General features: G+C 47.6%; 1 long non-coding RNA gene across 1 annotated transcript; it reads right to left on the reverse strand.

The window, feature by feature from the left end:
• Positions 1 to 8028: 8028 nt before the first annotated feature.
• On the reverse strand, positions 8029 to 16221 carry LOC135420460 (uncharacterized). The gene is made up of 2 exons (XR_010433526.1): positions 15747 to 16221; positions 8029 to 8339 (listed from the first exon to the last, which is right to left on the reverse strand). It is a non-coding gene; the product is annotated as an uncharacterized LOC135420460 (long non-coding RNA).
• Between the last annotated feature and the right edge of the window lie 330 nt (positions 16222 to 16551).

Genomic DNA, 16551 nt, shown 5'->3' on the forward strand with positions numbered 1-16551 from the left:
GATAGCCCCGTCTCTGCTCCGGCCGGGCCGCCTCCTGTCCGCCTCCTCCCCGCCTCCTCTCCCTCCTCGGTCTTCGTCTCCGTCCACTGTTCTCGTCTCCGTCCACGGTCCTCCTCATCCAACTAAGCCCGGGTACTGTACCGGGGCGCCGACGCCTCTGGGGCTCTCGTCGGGTGCGGGCTGGATCCGGAGGGCCGGCGAGAGCGGCGGCAGCGGGGCGCCGGTCGGAGCTCTGCGCCGCGGAGGCGGCGGGGCCGGGCTAGGTGGGAGGGCTGAGGATTGGTCTCGAGGAGTTCAAGATTGACAGACCATGAGCTTTTTTCGTGGCCATCATCTCTTCCTTCTCATCTCTCTTTTGCTGGCCCGGGGGGACTCCTGAATTGTCCTCCACGGCAGGCGCTTTTGAGAATGCTCGAGGGGCAAGAGACGCAGAACATCCCTCCCGGCTCAGCTCCCCGGGTCAGCCACTCCTGGTCTGTCTCGGGGAGCATCCCTGCTGGCAGCAGGAGCAATTCTGCTAGCGACAAAGACCACCTGGGCTTTTGTCAGGGGCTGTGGTACGAGTGCTACGGCGAGGCAGTGCATGGGAGAAACGGCATCCCCAGAGAAAGCTCGGATGTGGCATGGCATCTCCCACCTGCTTTGAACTTCCTGGAGATGCAACCTCCGTGAGGAGATCTCTTCTGTGTCCCCCCTCCTCCTGCTCCTCTTGCTCAGAGGACCAGGGAACAGCCTGTCACATCTGAACTGCATGTGGTGGAAGCAGCACATCTGCAGCAGGTTGAGGGGCGCTCAGAGGCGGGACTTCACGGTATTAAACAAACCCTAAAAGATATCTTTGGAATTTCATGGAATCAAAGGGGGAAAAAAAGAATTCAATCCAATGACCAGAAACCATTGTATCGAACATTTCTTTAATATGTCAGCTGGGAATACATGGGGTACTCTGCCATGCATGGATCAAACATCTAGTATAAATTTCGGAATATAAGTACAATGACGCTTGAGAGACCCCTTCCCCCTTCACCAGCAGTGGAGAATTAGGTTATGATTTTGAGGTCATATAGCATCTTGGGTTTTATTCGCGGAGCAAGACTGCCATCTAGCGTCCATTTCTTCGGGGGGGGGGGCAGTCATGTTCGGAGAGTGGTCCTTCTCGCTAATCAGGCCTCGTAGCGTCTCGGCTTGATCTATCCGACCTCGAACTCCTAAATTAAATGTTCTAGGACCAACTAAGACATATGTCTTAGAACTTCCCATTTGCTTAAACAATATTTAATTGACTTTCTTCTTAACAGAACAATCTCTTATTGAAGAACATTTCAGAGGCACGTAAGCTAATTTCTTGAAGATGGGCATACGATATACTCTCTATTCGTTTCCATGTGTTATCTACATTCTCTCTCCTAAAAATAACTGAAGTCTTAAAAGAATGAGGATATCATTTTTATCTAAGATAAAGCTTCTGATGTACTAAGTCGTTTAGAAAAGAGATCCTCTCTCATTTTAGTGCCATTGTGACAATATGGGGCTTCACGTAACACCTGGAACACTGAACACTGCAGATTCCCCTGGAATCAAAGGGCCATTGTGACACTCTAGGGCCTCATGGAAGAGGGAGGCAGTGCAGAGAGACCTCAAATTAGAGGTTTGCGCAATCATCCACCAGAGGAAGTTCAACAAGGGGAAGTGCCAGATTCTGTCCCTGGGATGGGGCAACCTCGGTTGTACGGACAGACTGGGAATGACATGCCGCATAGCGGTGCTGGAAAATGGCCTCTGGGATCGTGGTGGATGGCCAGCTGGCCAAGAGTCAGTGGTGCCCTGGCGGGGGCTCACTGCTCGCTCACACAAGGGTTTTCAGACACACGAGTCCTTCCCTTGCACACACCCAGCCAGACAGTTCATGGCAGCAGGGGCAGTATCTCCTGGGGCTCCTGCTGCCACGCCCGGAGCCTGGATACATCTCAACCCTTGTGAGGTGCCACTTGCTCTGCCACTATCTGAGAAGCCCCACGGCCTGAGGGATGGGCACAGGGAGCTCTGTCCACAGAAGCACATCCCAGAGCTGCATCCAGGGGCTTTGCCAGGGTTTAGTACCGTAAATTCAAAGTGACACCAGACACTCTTTGTCCCACAGAACTTCAAGGCTCCCCCATGAGGCTGATGGCAATTGTACTTGCTCAGGGTCATCTCCCTCTGCTCCATAAAGTATTCCCTCGGAACACTCACCGGTCTTTTCTTTGTCGAGCCGTTCCCGTTTCCTTGCTTTACTCTCGGTCCTTCAGAGACCTCCTGCAGTCCGTCCTTCCCCTTTTCTACTTTCCTTTCTCTCTTGCTTAGTTCAGTCGCGCAGCTTCCCATTCTTCAGTGACTCCAAAAATCCACCTCTCTTTCCCGCACTCAACTCTCCAGCAAATTCTAATGGGCACTTCCACAAGTGCACACCTTGACAGTCTCGTCAAATTCTTCTCCGTACGGTCCTGACTCTTTCTGTGCCCTGTCTTCTGGGAAACAACATCCAGTGCAAAAAGCCATTCTGACGGCTTTTTGTCTTTATCTCCCCGCCAGTGTCTGCAGGCAGAGCCCAGGGGTACTAGGACACATTGGTGGAGACAACGGAAGGCAGTGAGATCATCAGAAAGTGTTCACACGCCAACCTCCGGAGCGGCGATTTTATCTCTTTCTACCGGCAGCTCCCGGGTCACAGCACGGAACTCCTCCCGCGCGCTGCTAAAGGGTGCAGAGAGCTGCGTGCGCCAGCGGGGCGGCTGTCGTTGTCGGGAGATGGACGTTGGACCTTCCTCTAACTCTCCGGACCCCGCCTTGGGGACACGGCGCTGTATTCCTTCCCCCTGGCAGACAGGGATTCATTGACATGGTCGTCTTTGGAGTTTTCAGGGGATTTTCTTAGAAATGCACAATTAGTTTTATGAGGTCAGTGCCATGAATGCTCGAGGGGCACGAGACGCAGAACATCCCTCCCGGCTCAGCTCCCCGGGTCAGCCTCTCCTGGTCTGTCTCGGGGAGCATCCCTGCTGGCAGCAGGAGTAATTCTGCTAGCGACAAAGACCACCTGGGCTTTTGTCAGGGGCTGTGGTACGAGTGCTACGGCGAGGCAGTGCATGGGAGAAGCAGCATCCCCAGAGAAAGCTCGGACGTGGCACAGAATCTCCGAACTTCTTTGGACTTCCTGGCGATGCAGCCTCTGTGAGGAGAGCTCTTGTGTGTCCCTCCTCCTGCTCCTCTTGCTCAGAGGACAAGAGAAGAGCCTGTCACACCTGAACTGGATGTGGTGGAAGCAGCACATCTGCAGCAGGTTGAGGGGCAGAGTGCCGAGACGGAACTGGTTGAGGAGGGCAGGGGAGGGAGAAGAAAGCAGAGGAGGGAGAGGAGGGGGAGAGGAGGCGGCCCGGCCGGAGCAGAGAGACGGGGCTGTTGGGTGTTGACCGCACACCTTGACATCCTCTTAAATTTCTTCTCTGTATGGTCCTGACTGCTTCTGTGCCCTTTGTTCTGGGAAAAAAACGTCCAGTGCAAAAAGAACTTCTGAAGCCTTTTCTTCTTTACCTCCCTGCCAGTGTCTGCAGGCAGAGCCCATGTGCAGCAGGACCCATTGGTAGAGATTACCGAGGGCAGCGCGTGCCAGGAGCTCGGGACTGTGGCCCGGGAGCAGCCGGTAGAAATGGATAAAATCACCGATTCGTATGCTGCCGTGTGAGCACTTGCTGGTGATTTCACTGCCCTCGGTAATCTCTACCAATGGGTCCTGCTGCAAATGGGCTCTGCCTGCAGACACTGGCAGGGAGGTAAAGAAGAAAAGGCTTCAGAAGTTCTTTTTGCACTGGACGTTTTTTTCCCAGAACAAAGGGCACAGAAGCAGTCAGGACCATACAGAGAAGAAATTTAAGAGGATGTCAAGGTGTGCGGTAGTGGAAGTGTCCATTAGTATTTGCTGGAGAGATGAGTGCAGGAAAGAGAGGTGGATTGGTGGAGTCACTGAAGAATGGAAAGCTGCGGGACTAAGCAAAGCAAAGAGAAGAAGAAAAGAAGGAAATATGAAGGACAGGCTGCAGGAGTTCTCTGAAGGACAGAGAGTAAAGCAAGGAAACAGGAACAGCTCGACAATGAGCGATGAGTGTTCTGAGGGAATGCTTTATGGAGCAGAGGGAGGGACGGACGGGAGGAGGGTTCGAGGACAGTGCTCTGTGAAGAACGTGCCAGGCAGGACGGCAACTTCGAGGGACTTGCGCTGCTCCCCCAGCCCCTGCCCCGGCCCGCGCTGTCCCCAACCGCCAGCCCTGCACAACGAGCAGAATTGCGGACAGTGCCGCCAGCCCCGTTCCCCGCCAGCGCCGCAGGCGCGATCCGCCAACCCCGGCTCTCTGCTTCGGGCCGGCTGCCTCCTCTCCGCATTCTCCCCCTCCTTTGCCTTCCTCTCTCTCCTCTGCACTCCGCCGACAAATCCGTTCCGGGGCTGAGTCCGGCGCCGCCGCCTCTCGGGCTCTCCTCGCGTGCGGGCTGGATGCAGATGTCAGGCAATAGCGGAGGCAGGGCGGAGGTGCTCTGGGCTCTTCACCGCGAAGCCGGCGAGGCCGGGCTGGTTTGTGGGGCTGCGGGTTGCTATCGGGGAGCTCAAGATTGACAGGTCATGAGCTCCTTTCACTGTCATCGTCTTTTCCCTCACTTCCTACCTCTGTTGGCATGTGGAGACTCCTGAGTTGTCCTCCTGAGCACGTGCTTGTTAGAATGGTCCAGGGTCACGAGAGGCAGATCATCCCTCCGGGCTCATCCTCTCCTGGCCTGTCCCGGGGAGCATCCCTGCTGGAAGCAGGAGCGCTTCTGCTGGTGACAAAGACCACTTGGTTTTTTTGTCGGGGTATGTGGCACCAGTGCTATGGTGAGGCAGTGCATGGGAGGAGCACCTTCCCCAGAGAAAGCTTGGACATGCCATGGCATCTCCGACCTTCTTTGGACTTCATGGAGATGCAGTCTCTGTAAGTGAGCTCTGCTGTGTCCCTCTTCCTGCTCTTCTTGTTCAGAGGATCAGGGAACAGCCTGTCAAACCTGAACTGGATGTCCTGGAACCACCACATCAGCGGCAGTTTGAAGGGCATTAAGAGGCACAGACAAAGATATATTTCCGTCCCCGGCCCCCAGCCCTGCGCACCGAGCCGAACCGCAGCCAGCGCTGCCAGTCCCGCTCCCCGCCAGCGCCACAGGTGCCGAACCGCCGCCCGGCGTCTGGCTACCCCCGCCAGCCCCGGCTCTCTGCTCCGGGCGGGCTTCCTCCTCTCCGCCTCCTCTCCCTCCTCTGCCTTCCTCTCCCTCCCTCCCATCACCTCAGAGGAGGCAGGGCAGGGCTGGTTTGCAGGGGTGCGCGTTGGTATCGGGAAGCTCAAGACTGACAGGCCATGAGCTCTTTTCACCGCCATTATCTCTTCCTTCACATCCCTCCTCTCTTGGCACATGGAGACTCCTGAGTTTTCCTCCAGAGCACGCGCTTGTGAGAATGGTCGAGGTGTACGAGAGGCAGATCATCCCTCCGGGCTCATCATCCTGGGGTCATCCTCTCCTGGCCTGTCCCGGGGAGCATCCCTGCTGGAAGCAGGAACACTTCTGCTGGCGACAAAGATCACTTGGTGATTTTGTCGGGGTGTGTGGCACCAGTGCTACGGCGAGGCAGTGCATGGGAGGAGCACCTTCCCCAGAGAAAGCTTGGATGTGGAATGGCATCTCCCACCTGCTTTGGACTTCATGGAGAAGCAGTCTCTGTAAGTGAGCTCTGCTGTGACCCTCCTTCTGCTCCTCTTGCTCAGAGACCTGTCACACCTGAACTTGATGTGCTGGAACCAGCACTTCAGCAGCAGGTTGAGGGGCACTCAGAGGCACAGCCAAAAAGTTCATTCTATTTCCCATAGCTGTAACCTCCGTAGGAGGACATGAAGGACCACCAGTGCAGGGTGTGATCTATTGCCATGTGCACTGGAAAACTCAGGTCAACTCCCCAGGGCATGCATCCCAGACCTGCCAACCGCTCTTGGTTGGCACTCACAGTAGAACCACTACTTCCAGCACTGGCTTCTCACCCAGCCCACAGAGGTTCTTTAGCCTTCCCTGGAGAGACACAGAAGGACTAAAGAGGGTGTCTCTGTTTGCATTGCACAGATCAGGCGTGAGCACACACCTGGTGTTGGTGTGGGGAGATGACCCTGAGCAAGTACAAATGCCATCAGCCTCCTGGGGGGGGTCTTGAAGTTATGTGGGACAAAGAGTGTCTCGGTGTCACATTGCATTTACGGTACTAAACCCTGGCAAAGCCCCTGGATGCAGCTCTGGGATGTGCTTCCGTGGACAGAGCTCCCCGTGTCCATCTCTCAGGCCGTGGGGCATCTCAGATAGTGGTAGAGCAGGTGGCACCCCACAGGGCTGAGGTGCATCCAGGCTCCGGGCATGGCAGCAGAAGCCCCAGGAGATTCTGCCTCTGCTGCCATGAACTGTCTGTGCGTGTGCAAGCAAAGGACTCGTGTGTCTGAAAACCCTTGTGTGAGAGAGCAGTGAGCCCCCGCCAGGGCACCACTGACTCTTGGCCAACTGGCCATCCACCATGATCCCAGAGGCCATTTTCCAGCACTGCTATGCAGTATGTCATTCCCAGTCTGTCCGTACAACCGAGGTTGCCCCATCCCAGGGACAGAATCTGGCACTTCCCCTTGTTGAACTTCCTCTGGTTGATGATTGCCCAAACCTCTGATTTGAGGTCTCTCTGCACTGCCTCCCTCTTCCATGAGGCCCTAGAGTGTCACAATGGCCCCTTGACTCCATGGGAATCTGCAGTGTTCAGTGTTCCATGTATTACACGAGGCCCCATATTGTCACAATGGCACTGAAATGAGAGAGGATCTTCTTTCTAAACGACTTCGTAAATCAGAAGCTTTTTCTTACATAAAAATCCTAATCAACAAAGGGATTTGCTTTCTTGGCATGGTAGCGGTCTTTTCTTTTAAAACTACAATTAGTTTTAGGAGAGAGAATGTAGATGATACATGAAAACTAATAGTGTCTTGTATGCCCATCTTCAAGAAATTAGATTACATGCCTCAGAAAACTTGTTTAATAAGAGATTGTTCTCTTAAGAAGAAAGTCAATTCTACACTGTTTAAGCAAATGGGAAGTTCTAAGACACATGTCTTTGCTGGTCCTAGAATATTTAGTTTAGGGGTTAGAGGTCACATAGATCAATCAGAGATGCTACCAGGCCTGCTAAGCGAGAAGACCGCTCTGCGAAAATGACTGCCCGTCCCAGAAGAAATGGACGCTAGATGGCAGTCTTGCTCCATGAATCCCAGATGCTATTTGACCCCAAAATCATAAGTATGGACTGCTTGTGAAGGGGGGGGTCTTTCAAGTATCACTGTATTTCTATTCCGAAATTTATACTGATTCTTTGATTCATGCATGGCAGTGTTCCCCCATGCATTTCTTTTATATTCCCAGCTGGCATATTAAAGAAATGTTCGATCCAATGGTTTCTGGTCGTTGGGTATGGTTCTTTTGTTTTATCCCTTTGATTCCATGAAGTTCCAAAGATATCCCAGGGTTTGTTTAATTCCATGAGGTCCCGCACATCCCAATGATGTCCCTTAAGTCCCTGGTTTTCTGTAGTTTCCCAGGGAACATTTGCTTCCATGATGCAGGGCAGTGTCACGACTGCCGCTTGATTCCGTGAGTTCCCCCAGTGTCCCAGCAGTCCTTTGGTTCCATGAGACCCTGCAATGTTGCAGTGGGCTGACCTTGTCTGGATGCCAGGTGCCCACCAAGCCGCTCTATCGCTGCCCTTCCCAGCCAGACAGGAGAGACAGAAAAAGATGGAAAATGACTTCTACCTTGAGATCAGGCACTTTACTAAAGCAAAAGCCAAAGTTTGTGCATGCATAAGTGAAGAAGAAAATAAAGAGGTTTATTCTCTACTTCCCATCAGCAGCCATGCCTGGCTGTTGCCCGTAACAAAGACACAAACCAACAGAGTGCCGGTTTATGCGGTGCTTTATTCAGGGCCCGGGAACCTGCGGACTAGCGTCCCAAGTCAGGATTCCGAAGACCCTCATTCTCAGTTCAGCTTTTATACACAAACAAGTTTACGTGCAGTTTCCACAGCAAAACAGTTACAGTTTCCACAGCAAACCAGGTACAGTTACAAACAAGCTCATACTTCATACTGATAACAATTAATAATCATCTATTCTAATCATAAATCTGCTTAAGTTGTCTTACTCCTAGAAACTGTTTAACAGACCCTTACCATATCCAAGGTAACAAATCATTATATACATGCTTGACTAAATCCTTTGATTATTGTTTCACTTCTTCAGCACATTCTATGCTCACAAACAAGGTTGCTAACTTACTACTTTGGAGTGTTGCTTTCTAGGCCTACTCTCTTACTAAGCCTTAGCCATTCTACTACCAATTACTAAACTTCAGTTATTTTGCAACAAGTCCCCCCTTTTGAGCATCTTTCAGTTTCTATCTGCAAAGATGTTCAATATCTATTGATCTTCAAATTTCAGTCTCTTGGTAAGCGGGAGGTGGTCCATCTTGTGGTGAAATTACTTCTCTTCTTGTCATAATTTTCACGATGCGTCGAGTATGTTGACTCTCCTTCAAAATCATTCCTAAAAGACACTTGTAAACAATTATAGCTATCACAATAATTACTACAATCAACATTCCATATTGAATGATAGACGATATCCATCCTGAAACGTGAAGACCTAGGGAGCTGAATAATTCTCCTATCCAATTGTGTTCTGCTTCTTTTTGTAGTTCATGAACATTCTCGTCAATTTGTTCTAATTGACTAATATCTTTCTCTACTTCCTGAGTGACATTTGGGATGTGTACACAACAATGCTCGTCCTTTGCATGCAGGTAGTCGCAAACTCCATGTTCCTTGAGTAATATCAGGTCTAATGCCATGCGGTTTTGTATGGTCATTCTAGAGGTGGCTTGTAATTGTAAATTCAGATCTTTAAATCCTTTCTTAGTGACTGCCGCTAACCTTTCAGTTTGTCCCATTAATTTAAACAACATTTCTCTGTTCCGATATGTCGAGATTGGTGCAAACAGAGACTCTAATGCCCATCCAAATTTAACTCCTGCTGATGGTTCATGCCAATCTCCCAACTTCAAGTCATCAATATCTTTACTAATTTCTCTTTTTCCTCGTGGTTGTATTTCTACTGATGTTAACTTATCCTGCTTCCAGAATGGACAGAGAGTAGGTATCCCTAGTGTGACAGGTACAACCGGACCATCTATTGGCATGTGGGTGGTCCACTGGCCATGCCCCATTACCCACACTAAATTTCCTGGACTCCTAACTGTGGTGGTACGGCAATCAATGTTTTTCACAGATCCCTTAATAGTATGATTATATCCCCGACATTCACATCCTAACTGCAAGAGTGTTTTGACTGGTATTAAACCTATTTCATCGTCTGGGGTATCACATGTGTATACTCGAGTACAATTCCAATTCTCCTTTGTACGTGTTTCTGTCCTCCAATTATGATTTCCTCTATTTCCTGTAGAATAAGTTTGATTCTTTTTCCCTTTCCAGTGAATACACCACTGCACTTTTCCAATATAACTATAAGTCTCTAGTAGGCTGGGTCCCCAAATTGTTTGCCACTCTTCCATGGTTGTAGAGCTAGTAATATTTTGGCATACTTCTTGTTTTTCTCGTTTTATTTGAGCTGGAACTTTAGAACATGGGTATATTACTGAATCTGCAACTAAACAAGATCCCTTTAATTTGTCAATGTTTTCGCTTGTTACCCATGTTCCAACTACTACCCAACGAAAATATCCAGGCATCTGTTCACATTGTTTTTTAGTCATTTTGTCTCTTAATAAACATGCATCTGTCATTTCATTCCAGGTTTTGGTTACAAATCTGCAATTCCATGTAGCATTCTTAAACACTTTAGGAATTTCTGGCACTGGAATTATTCCCCATGGGATTGGGTCTCCTGCAGCATGAGGCATAGGGAGACATGCAGTGATTTTTGTGACATTCTGTACTCTTCCAAAATCTCAAATCAGGCCTACAATTAGATTTTCCTGTTCTACTTCTCTATCTGGAATCTGCACATTACTTACTTGCCGGGTTATTCTTTCAGTCCTTATGTAGACGGCAGTAATTCCAGTATCCCACCAGTCATCTCTACTTATCCAGCAAGTATATTGGCCCTCATCTTCTCCTCTTCGTATTTCTTTGATTTTCAAAACTATTGTATCTGCCCTCTTTTCAATCTGATGTCTCTTCCCGACTTTCAAGTTCTGTCCCTTAAACCACCACCCATATTCAGAATACTGTCCTTCTGGAATTTTGCAACTTAGAATCAGATCTCTTCCTTCCTGGGCCGGGTAAACACTGTGTTCTGGTCTGACTCTTACTCCTTGATGTGGTACGGCTACTACTGTCCTCATCCCATAATCTTTTTCTTCTCCACATATGACCACACAAAGAAATGTACCTTCTGTCTTTCCTATTCTGGGATTAGAAATATTCAGCCACCCTTTACCTCCCTTACTATTTGACCACCAGCTAACTCCTTGACTTTGTGATTCCCAAGATTGATTTGCCATATTCAATTTCCACCATTTTACTTTAACTGATTTTTGACAATCATCAAATTGGAAGGTACAACTGATTTTTAAGGGAGGACCATCCCACATGTCTGATTGTTTCCTAGGGGGTATAACTCACACTTTGGTCACCGTTTCCTGGGTTGTGTTTATCATATGTACTTCTACGTACCCATAATCAAAACTCTTCCGAATCCAAACTACACATATGTATGTCCCTTCCATGGTTTTAGACACCTCAGGTACCTGCAGGACGGTATAACCCTTTTGTTGTGTCGCATTCCAAACCGTTGTCACTCCTTTTGTCATAATTTGGTCCTGATCTCTCCATCTCCATCTGACGTTAACTTCCTCTGATTCAGCTCCCTGGTCATCAGAAAACAGACAGGTTAAATTCACATCAGTGTGCTCTGGTACAAATAAATAAGGATCCGGGGTCTCAATTCTCACGGTGGTCTCTGCTAAACTTATCAACCCCAGGAACACCACGATCCTCAATTGTTGGCTCGAAATACCATCCTTGTAGATGAGAGAGGTTCTACCGACCATGAGACTGGAACCTTCTTGATTCGGGTGTAATGGATCCAATTGTCGATTCCCTCGACTTTCACCACCGTGTAAGTGGTCATTATCACCTGGCGAGGACCGTCCCATGTTTCCTTCAGCGGCTCCACCGACCAGTTTCTCACGTAGACATGATCTCCCGGAGAAATGTCATGCACTGGATTCTCCAGGGGCAGAGGTCGATTCCACTGCAACGCTCCTCTGAGGGCTGTGAGAGTCTTATTTAAAGATAACACATAATTAAATACTGCTTGATCACCTACTATATAAGGATCCCCTTGGTAGGTAGCTGCATGATAGGGTTTGCCATACAATATCTCATATGGACTTACTCCTATTCTCTCCTTTGGTTTGAAGCAGGGCACATATAGTATGAGTAAGCGTTTCTACATGGCTCTACAACAACTAAATCACACAAATATATGTAAAAGGTGGGGTTTCTCATCCCTGTAAAAGTAGCAAGCACTTTTTGGTTTTCTCATCTAATTAAACTCCATTTGAATGGTTCATGCGGGTTTCCTGCATGTATTGGTGCTACCAATAGTACAATAGGGATAGCAATCATGTAAACAGTGCCTAGAGAAAAACCTGTTTCTTTATTAATTCTGATTCTTTTATTAATTTGGATATTACTAGTCTTTTTATCTTCACCAGTCCTGGGGGAGTTCAGCCATCGCGGCTTTCGTGTCCCACAACCTAGGCTCTTCCATTTTTTTGGTGTTTCCTCCTCTGCCTCGCCTGTCAGCTCAATTGCTTCGAGTCACAGGGTGTTTCATCTTCTCGGCAGCAGGAGTCCCAAGTAGGAATATGCCTCTTTTTAGTGAGACGTGTTGTATATGCGGGCCATGAGGCAGCCTTTACCATAGGCCCGTTACACGACACGGCACTAACATCCCGTCGGCACTGGACTTTTACTATATCCACTACGAAAGGATCTCCTACATAATATAAATAACAGAAATTTTGAGGGTTTACTCCATAAGTGTCACAATTCCAATATTCGGGGGAATCCCACGGAACTCCCTTTCTTTCTAACTGTTTTAATGCCAAATCCGTGAATTCTCGTTCTGATCGATAGCACTGATCACAGACTCCTCTAGGAGGATATCCGTCTCTACAGTGCGTCCACCATTTCTCTTGGCACTTTTTACATTTCAAACAAACAAATGGATAACATTTACAACCTGGTGTATTACACCACACTCTTATATCTCGTGTATCAATTTCTTCTGGGTCTGCGTGTTCTCGATATGTTATGTTAAAACCTAGCCCAACGTATTTTAACAGATTTTTGTGCCCCAATTCGTAATATTTTAACACATTTTCATGCCCCAAATATTCCATACATAATATACAAACAAAGATAGAATGAATGCCACAATAAATGCTAGTAGACACTTAATTCCTAAAAGTAAAGTAGTAAAAAATTGCTTAATGTCTCTATCATAACTTTTCTTCTTAAGACTAGCTTGGTGTCTTCCAGGAGTGTCGACTACTTGCCAGCGTGAGGGATTCACTAGTCTTTCAATGCAACTGACATGTGTCCATCCACGTTCTGCAGCTCGAATTGGTGTTTTTACATTTTCACAGCCCTGTTAAAAATATGCACTCACAGTGTATTTATTTAATGAGCAACATACCAACATTTTGGTATGAGACTCATCTTTGTCAGTATACTATATAGCAGCATTAAATGTAACAGCATTAAATATAGCAGCAGTAAAATCTCCATTCACTCTTTTGATTTTTGCCAAGCTTTTGGAATGCCAGGGGGTGTGACATTCTCATTTTATACTCAAAATTTTCTGTCCATTCTTCTTCACATACTTTTTCCACAATAGAAACAACTTCTTTATTCTCGCCTAGTTATCTCTTCTTGCTTCTGACTCTCTTCCTCTCTCCTTCTATACACTTTCTGGGCTTCTCTCAACAACTCATCCAGTCCTCTATCTTGCCAATTTGTTAATTTCTGAATTTTCTTTCTAATGTCTTCCCATGATTCTGCCACAAATTGTGTCTTAAGGAATTCTTGTCCTACTGGGTCGTCAAGGTTGACATCTAAATACAGCTGGAGAGCTTTCCTTAATCTTTCCAGCCATTCAGTAGGACTCTCATCTTTCTTTTGCATCTTTTTAAATACCTTGTACCTCTGGTTCTTTCCTCCATTCAATGGATATGATGGAGGAGACTTCCATGACTCCGAATCTTTAACAGAGTTCATTTGGCTCCTTCTTTCTCTTAAAGAAAACAGGTAAATATCTTCACTGGCTTCTAACCATATAGCGGCATAAAAACTCTCCTCTGGGCAAAAGGGTTTTTTATCGCTAACATACCAATTTAAAAGTTCACAGACCCAATTCTTAAAAGTACCATACATGGGCCAGTAGGTATTATTTCCTATTCCTCTACCTCCCCACACTTCAATACAATACTTAATCATTTTCTCCTTTGAACTTCTATAAGTGCTGGAATAACAACTCCAGTTCTCTAAGAGGTTCTCCAAGGGACTCTCAGGGGGAATCCTCAGCGTCCTAGCCTCAAAGTCACCTTTTACTAATCTTCTTCTCAGAGGGCTATTTGTAATCTCTCTCTGAGGTTCCTCTTTTTTACTACTTTTAACTTCATTCAGAGGTTCCTCTTTTAACTTCTCTAAAAAGGCTGAAAGAGATTCTCCCCTATCCCGTCCCACCGAGTACAGCCCTGACCAGTCCAGCGTCCCTGGTATCCCACTTCGCACTCCCTCCACCAACAATTCCCAGTAAATTCTCAACCTTCTACAATCTCCAGCCACATTTGGATCCCACCCGGGATCCTCCCGCGGCACAAAATCATCCACTGTTCCCCCCGCCGCCCGGGGCAGAGTTCGAATTCTTTCTTTCGCTCTTTCCACCATCACTCTTAATACCATTTCTTTTTCTGTTGAATCCAGAATTGTATCTAACAATACCTGTAAATCATTCCAGTCCGGATTTTGAGTTTTTATAACCGTTTTTATAATACAAGTCACCCGCTCCGGATTTTCTCTATATGTCCCAGCTGACTGTTTCCAAATTAATAAATCATTAGGTAAAAAAGAAACTTTCATCATGACTTTTCCCCCGTCTGCTCCAACTGCTTCCCGCAAAGGGGTCATCAGTCTAGGGGGTGAGAGCGAAACGTCTGTCTCCCTTCCCCCTCCCCGTCTCTTTTCTCTACTCCTTCCCCTTTCTTTTCGCCCCTTCCGAGTCCGTTCTGCTAGCGGAGTTCTATCAAAATCACATCCTCGCCCTCTCGTTTCTTCCTCATCCGAGGACGATTCTAACGGGGGCATGGTGGGTGATCGTGCCCTCACACGTGAAGGGAGACTATCTCCCGGGGGCGCACTTGGAGTTATGCTGGGGGAGACCAACAAAGACACATCCTCCTCTGGTTCTGAAAACCGTATTTTCCGCTCTTGACCTCCTATGCATTTATCATCCAGTTCTTTCAAAATCAACATACCACATTCTTTTTGCCATTCAGTCTTACGTTTTAAATAATAAAACAAATCTAGATACGGTATTTCATTCCACATCTCGTTTTCTCGTAAATATTGCATCAAGGGGGTTATAATTTCCGGAGTCAAGGTACCATTCCTAGGCCACTGCATTCCTTCTGTCTCATATTGAGGCCATACATTATTACAATAATCAATCAATTGTTTCTTGCTTAACTCCTGTCCGAAATTTCCTTCTTTCCAATGTTTTAACAAACAACCAAGCGGAGAATCACTAGGGATATCATTTTCTGCACAAGATAGTGCCCTAAGGGTTTTAAACGGCATCATACTGACTCACACACACACACACACCACAGTCTGGATTCAAAATCAAATTCACAATAACACAACGATATAAACTAATCACTTATTCCGAAACCAAAACCAACTCGCCAATCCTCACTATGAGTGGCGAGTGCTGGTACAGCGCGGCTTTCACTATGTCTTACGACCAGCGCCTAGGCTTCCCAAGGTACCTTTTAGCCCAACCCATCTTATAGGCAGGCTCCCAACCAACAAACCTAAAAGAATAAAGCACCTCCGGGCTTACCTGGATGGTTGTCCGTCGGGCGCGGGGTCGGGCACGGGTCGATGTCTCCCCAGAAATCACCTGGTTGCCGGCATGGAGTGGATCAGCTCGTGAGCCGCCCCAGCTACCCCCGGAGTCCCATCTCTGGGTCGCCAGAAAACTGTTGCCCGTAAGAAAGACACAAACCAACAGAGTGCCGGTTTATGCGGTGCTTTATTCAGGGCCCGGGAACCTGCGGACTAGCGTCCCAAGTCAGGATTCCGAAGACCCTCATTCTCAGTTCAGCTTTTATACACAAACAAGTTTACGTGCAGTTTCCACAGCAAAACAGTTACAGTTTCCACAGCAAACCAGGTACAGTTACAAACAAGCTCATACTTCATACTGATAACAATTAATAATCATCTATTCTAATCATAAATCTGCTTAAGTTGTCTTACTCCTAGAAACTGTTTAACAGACCCTTACCATATCCAAGGTAACAAATCATTATATACATGCTTGACTAAATCCTTTGATTATTGTTTCACTTCTTCAGCACATTCTATGCTCACAAACAAGGTTGCTAACTTACTACTTTGGAGTGTTGCTTTCTAGGCCTACTCTCTTACTAAGCCTTAGCCATTCTACTACCAATTGCTAAACTTCAGTTATTTTGCAACATGGCCACTTCAGGTGAAGCAGGGCTTCACCACACAGAGAGGCCGCTCAGAAGGCAAGTATTGTAAAAAAATGGATTCCCCCTTTCCTGTTCCTTTCGTGAGCTCTTGTAGCTGAGCTGACACCATATATTCTGCAATGTCCCTTTGGTCCATTTGGCTCAACTGGCCTGTCTGTATCCCCTCCCATGATCTTGCCCCCGATTCAAGGGAGGAAGCTGACAAGGCGGATGCTGCGCCAGCCCTGCTCAGCAGTTGCCAAAGCACTGGTGTGATTAACCCCTTTGTAGCTCCCAATGCAAAGCTGTGACGACTGCAGTGAGAAAATAAACTCCAGCTCAGACAGACCCAACACACGTGGGATTCTGGAATGCCTCAGGGTTCCTTTGGTTCCATGATGCCCCCTGTGTCACCGCTGTCACAGCAGTAGAAAAATAAATCAAAAAATTCAGAAGAAATCATCTTAAAGTCATGCTAAGCCTGTCTTCTACAGTCCAGAATCTACATATGTGTGACTGCAGATACTTGGGATGAGGGTAGATGCTCAGAGGAATTCATGGGCTTTGGTCTAGGAAACCTGTCCCCAAAGTTGTGAAATGCCTTTTCCTCCTTGGACAGTTCCTGATGCC

This window comes from Pseudopipra pipra, chromosome 11, assembly GCF_036250125.1.
Source record: "Pseudopipra pipra isolate bDixPip1 chromosome 11, bDixPip1.hap1, whole genome shotgun sequence".
Lineage (NCBI taxonomy): Eukaryota > Metazoa > Chordata > Aves > Passeriformes > Pipridae > Pseudopipra > Pseudopipra pipra.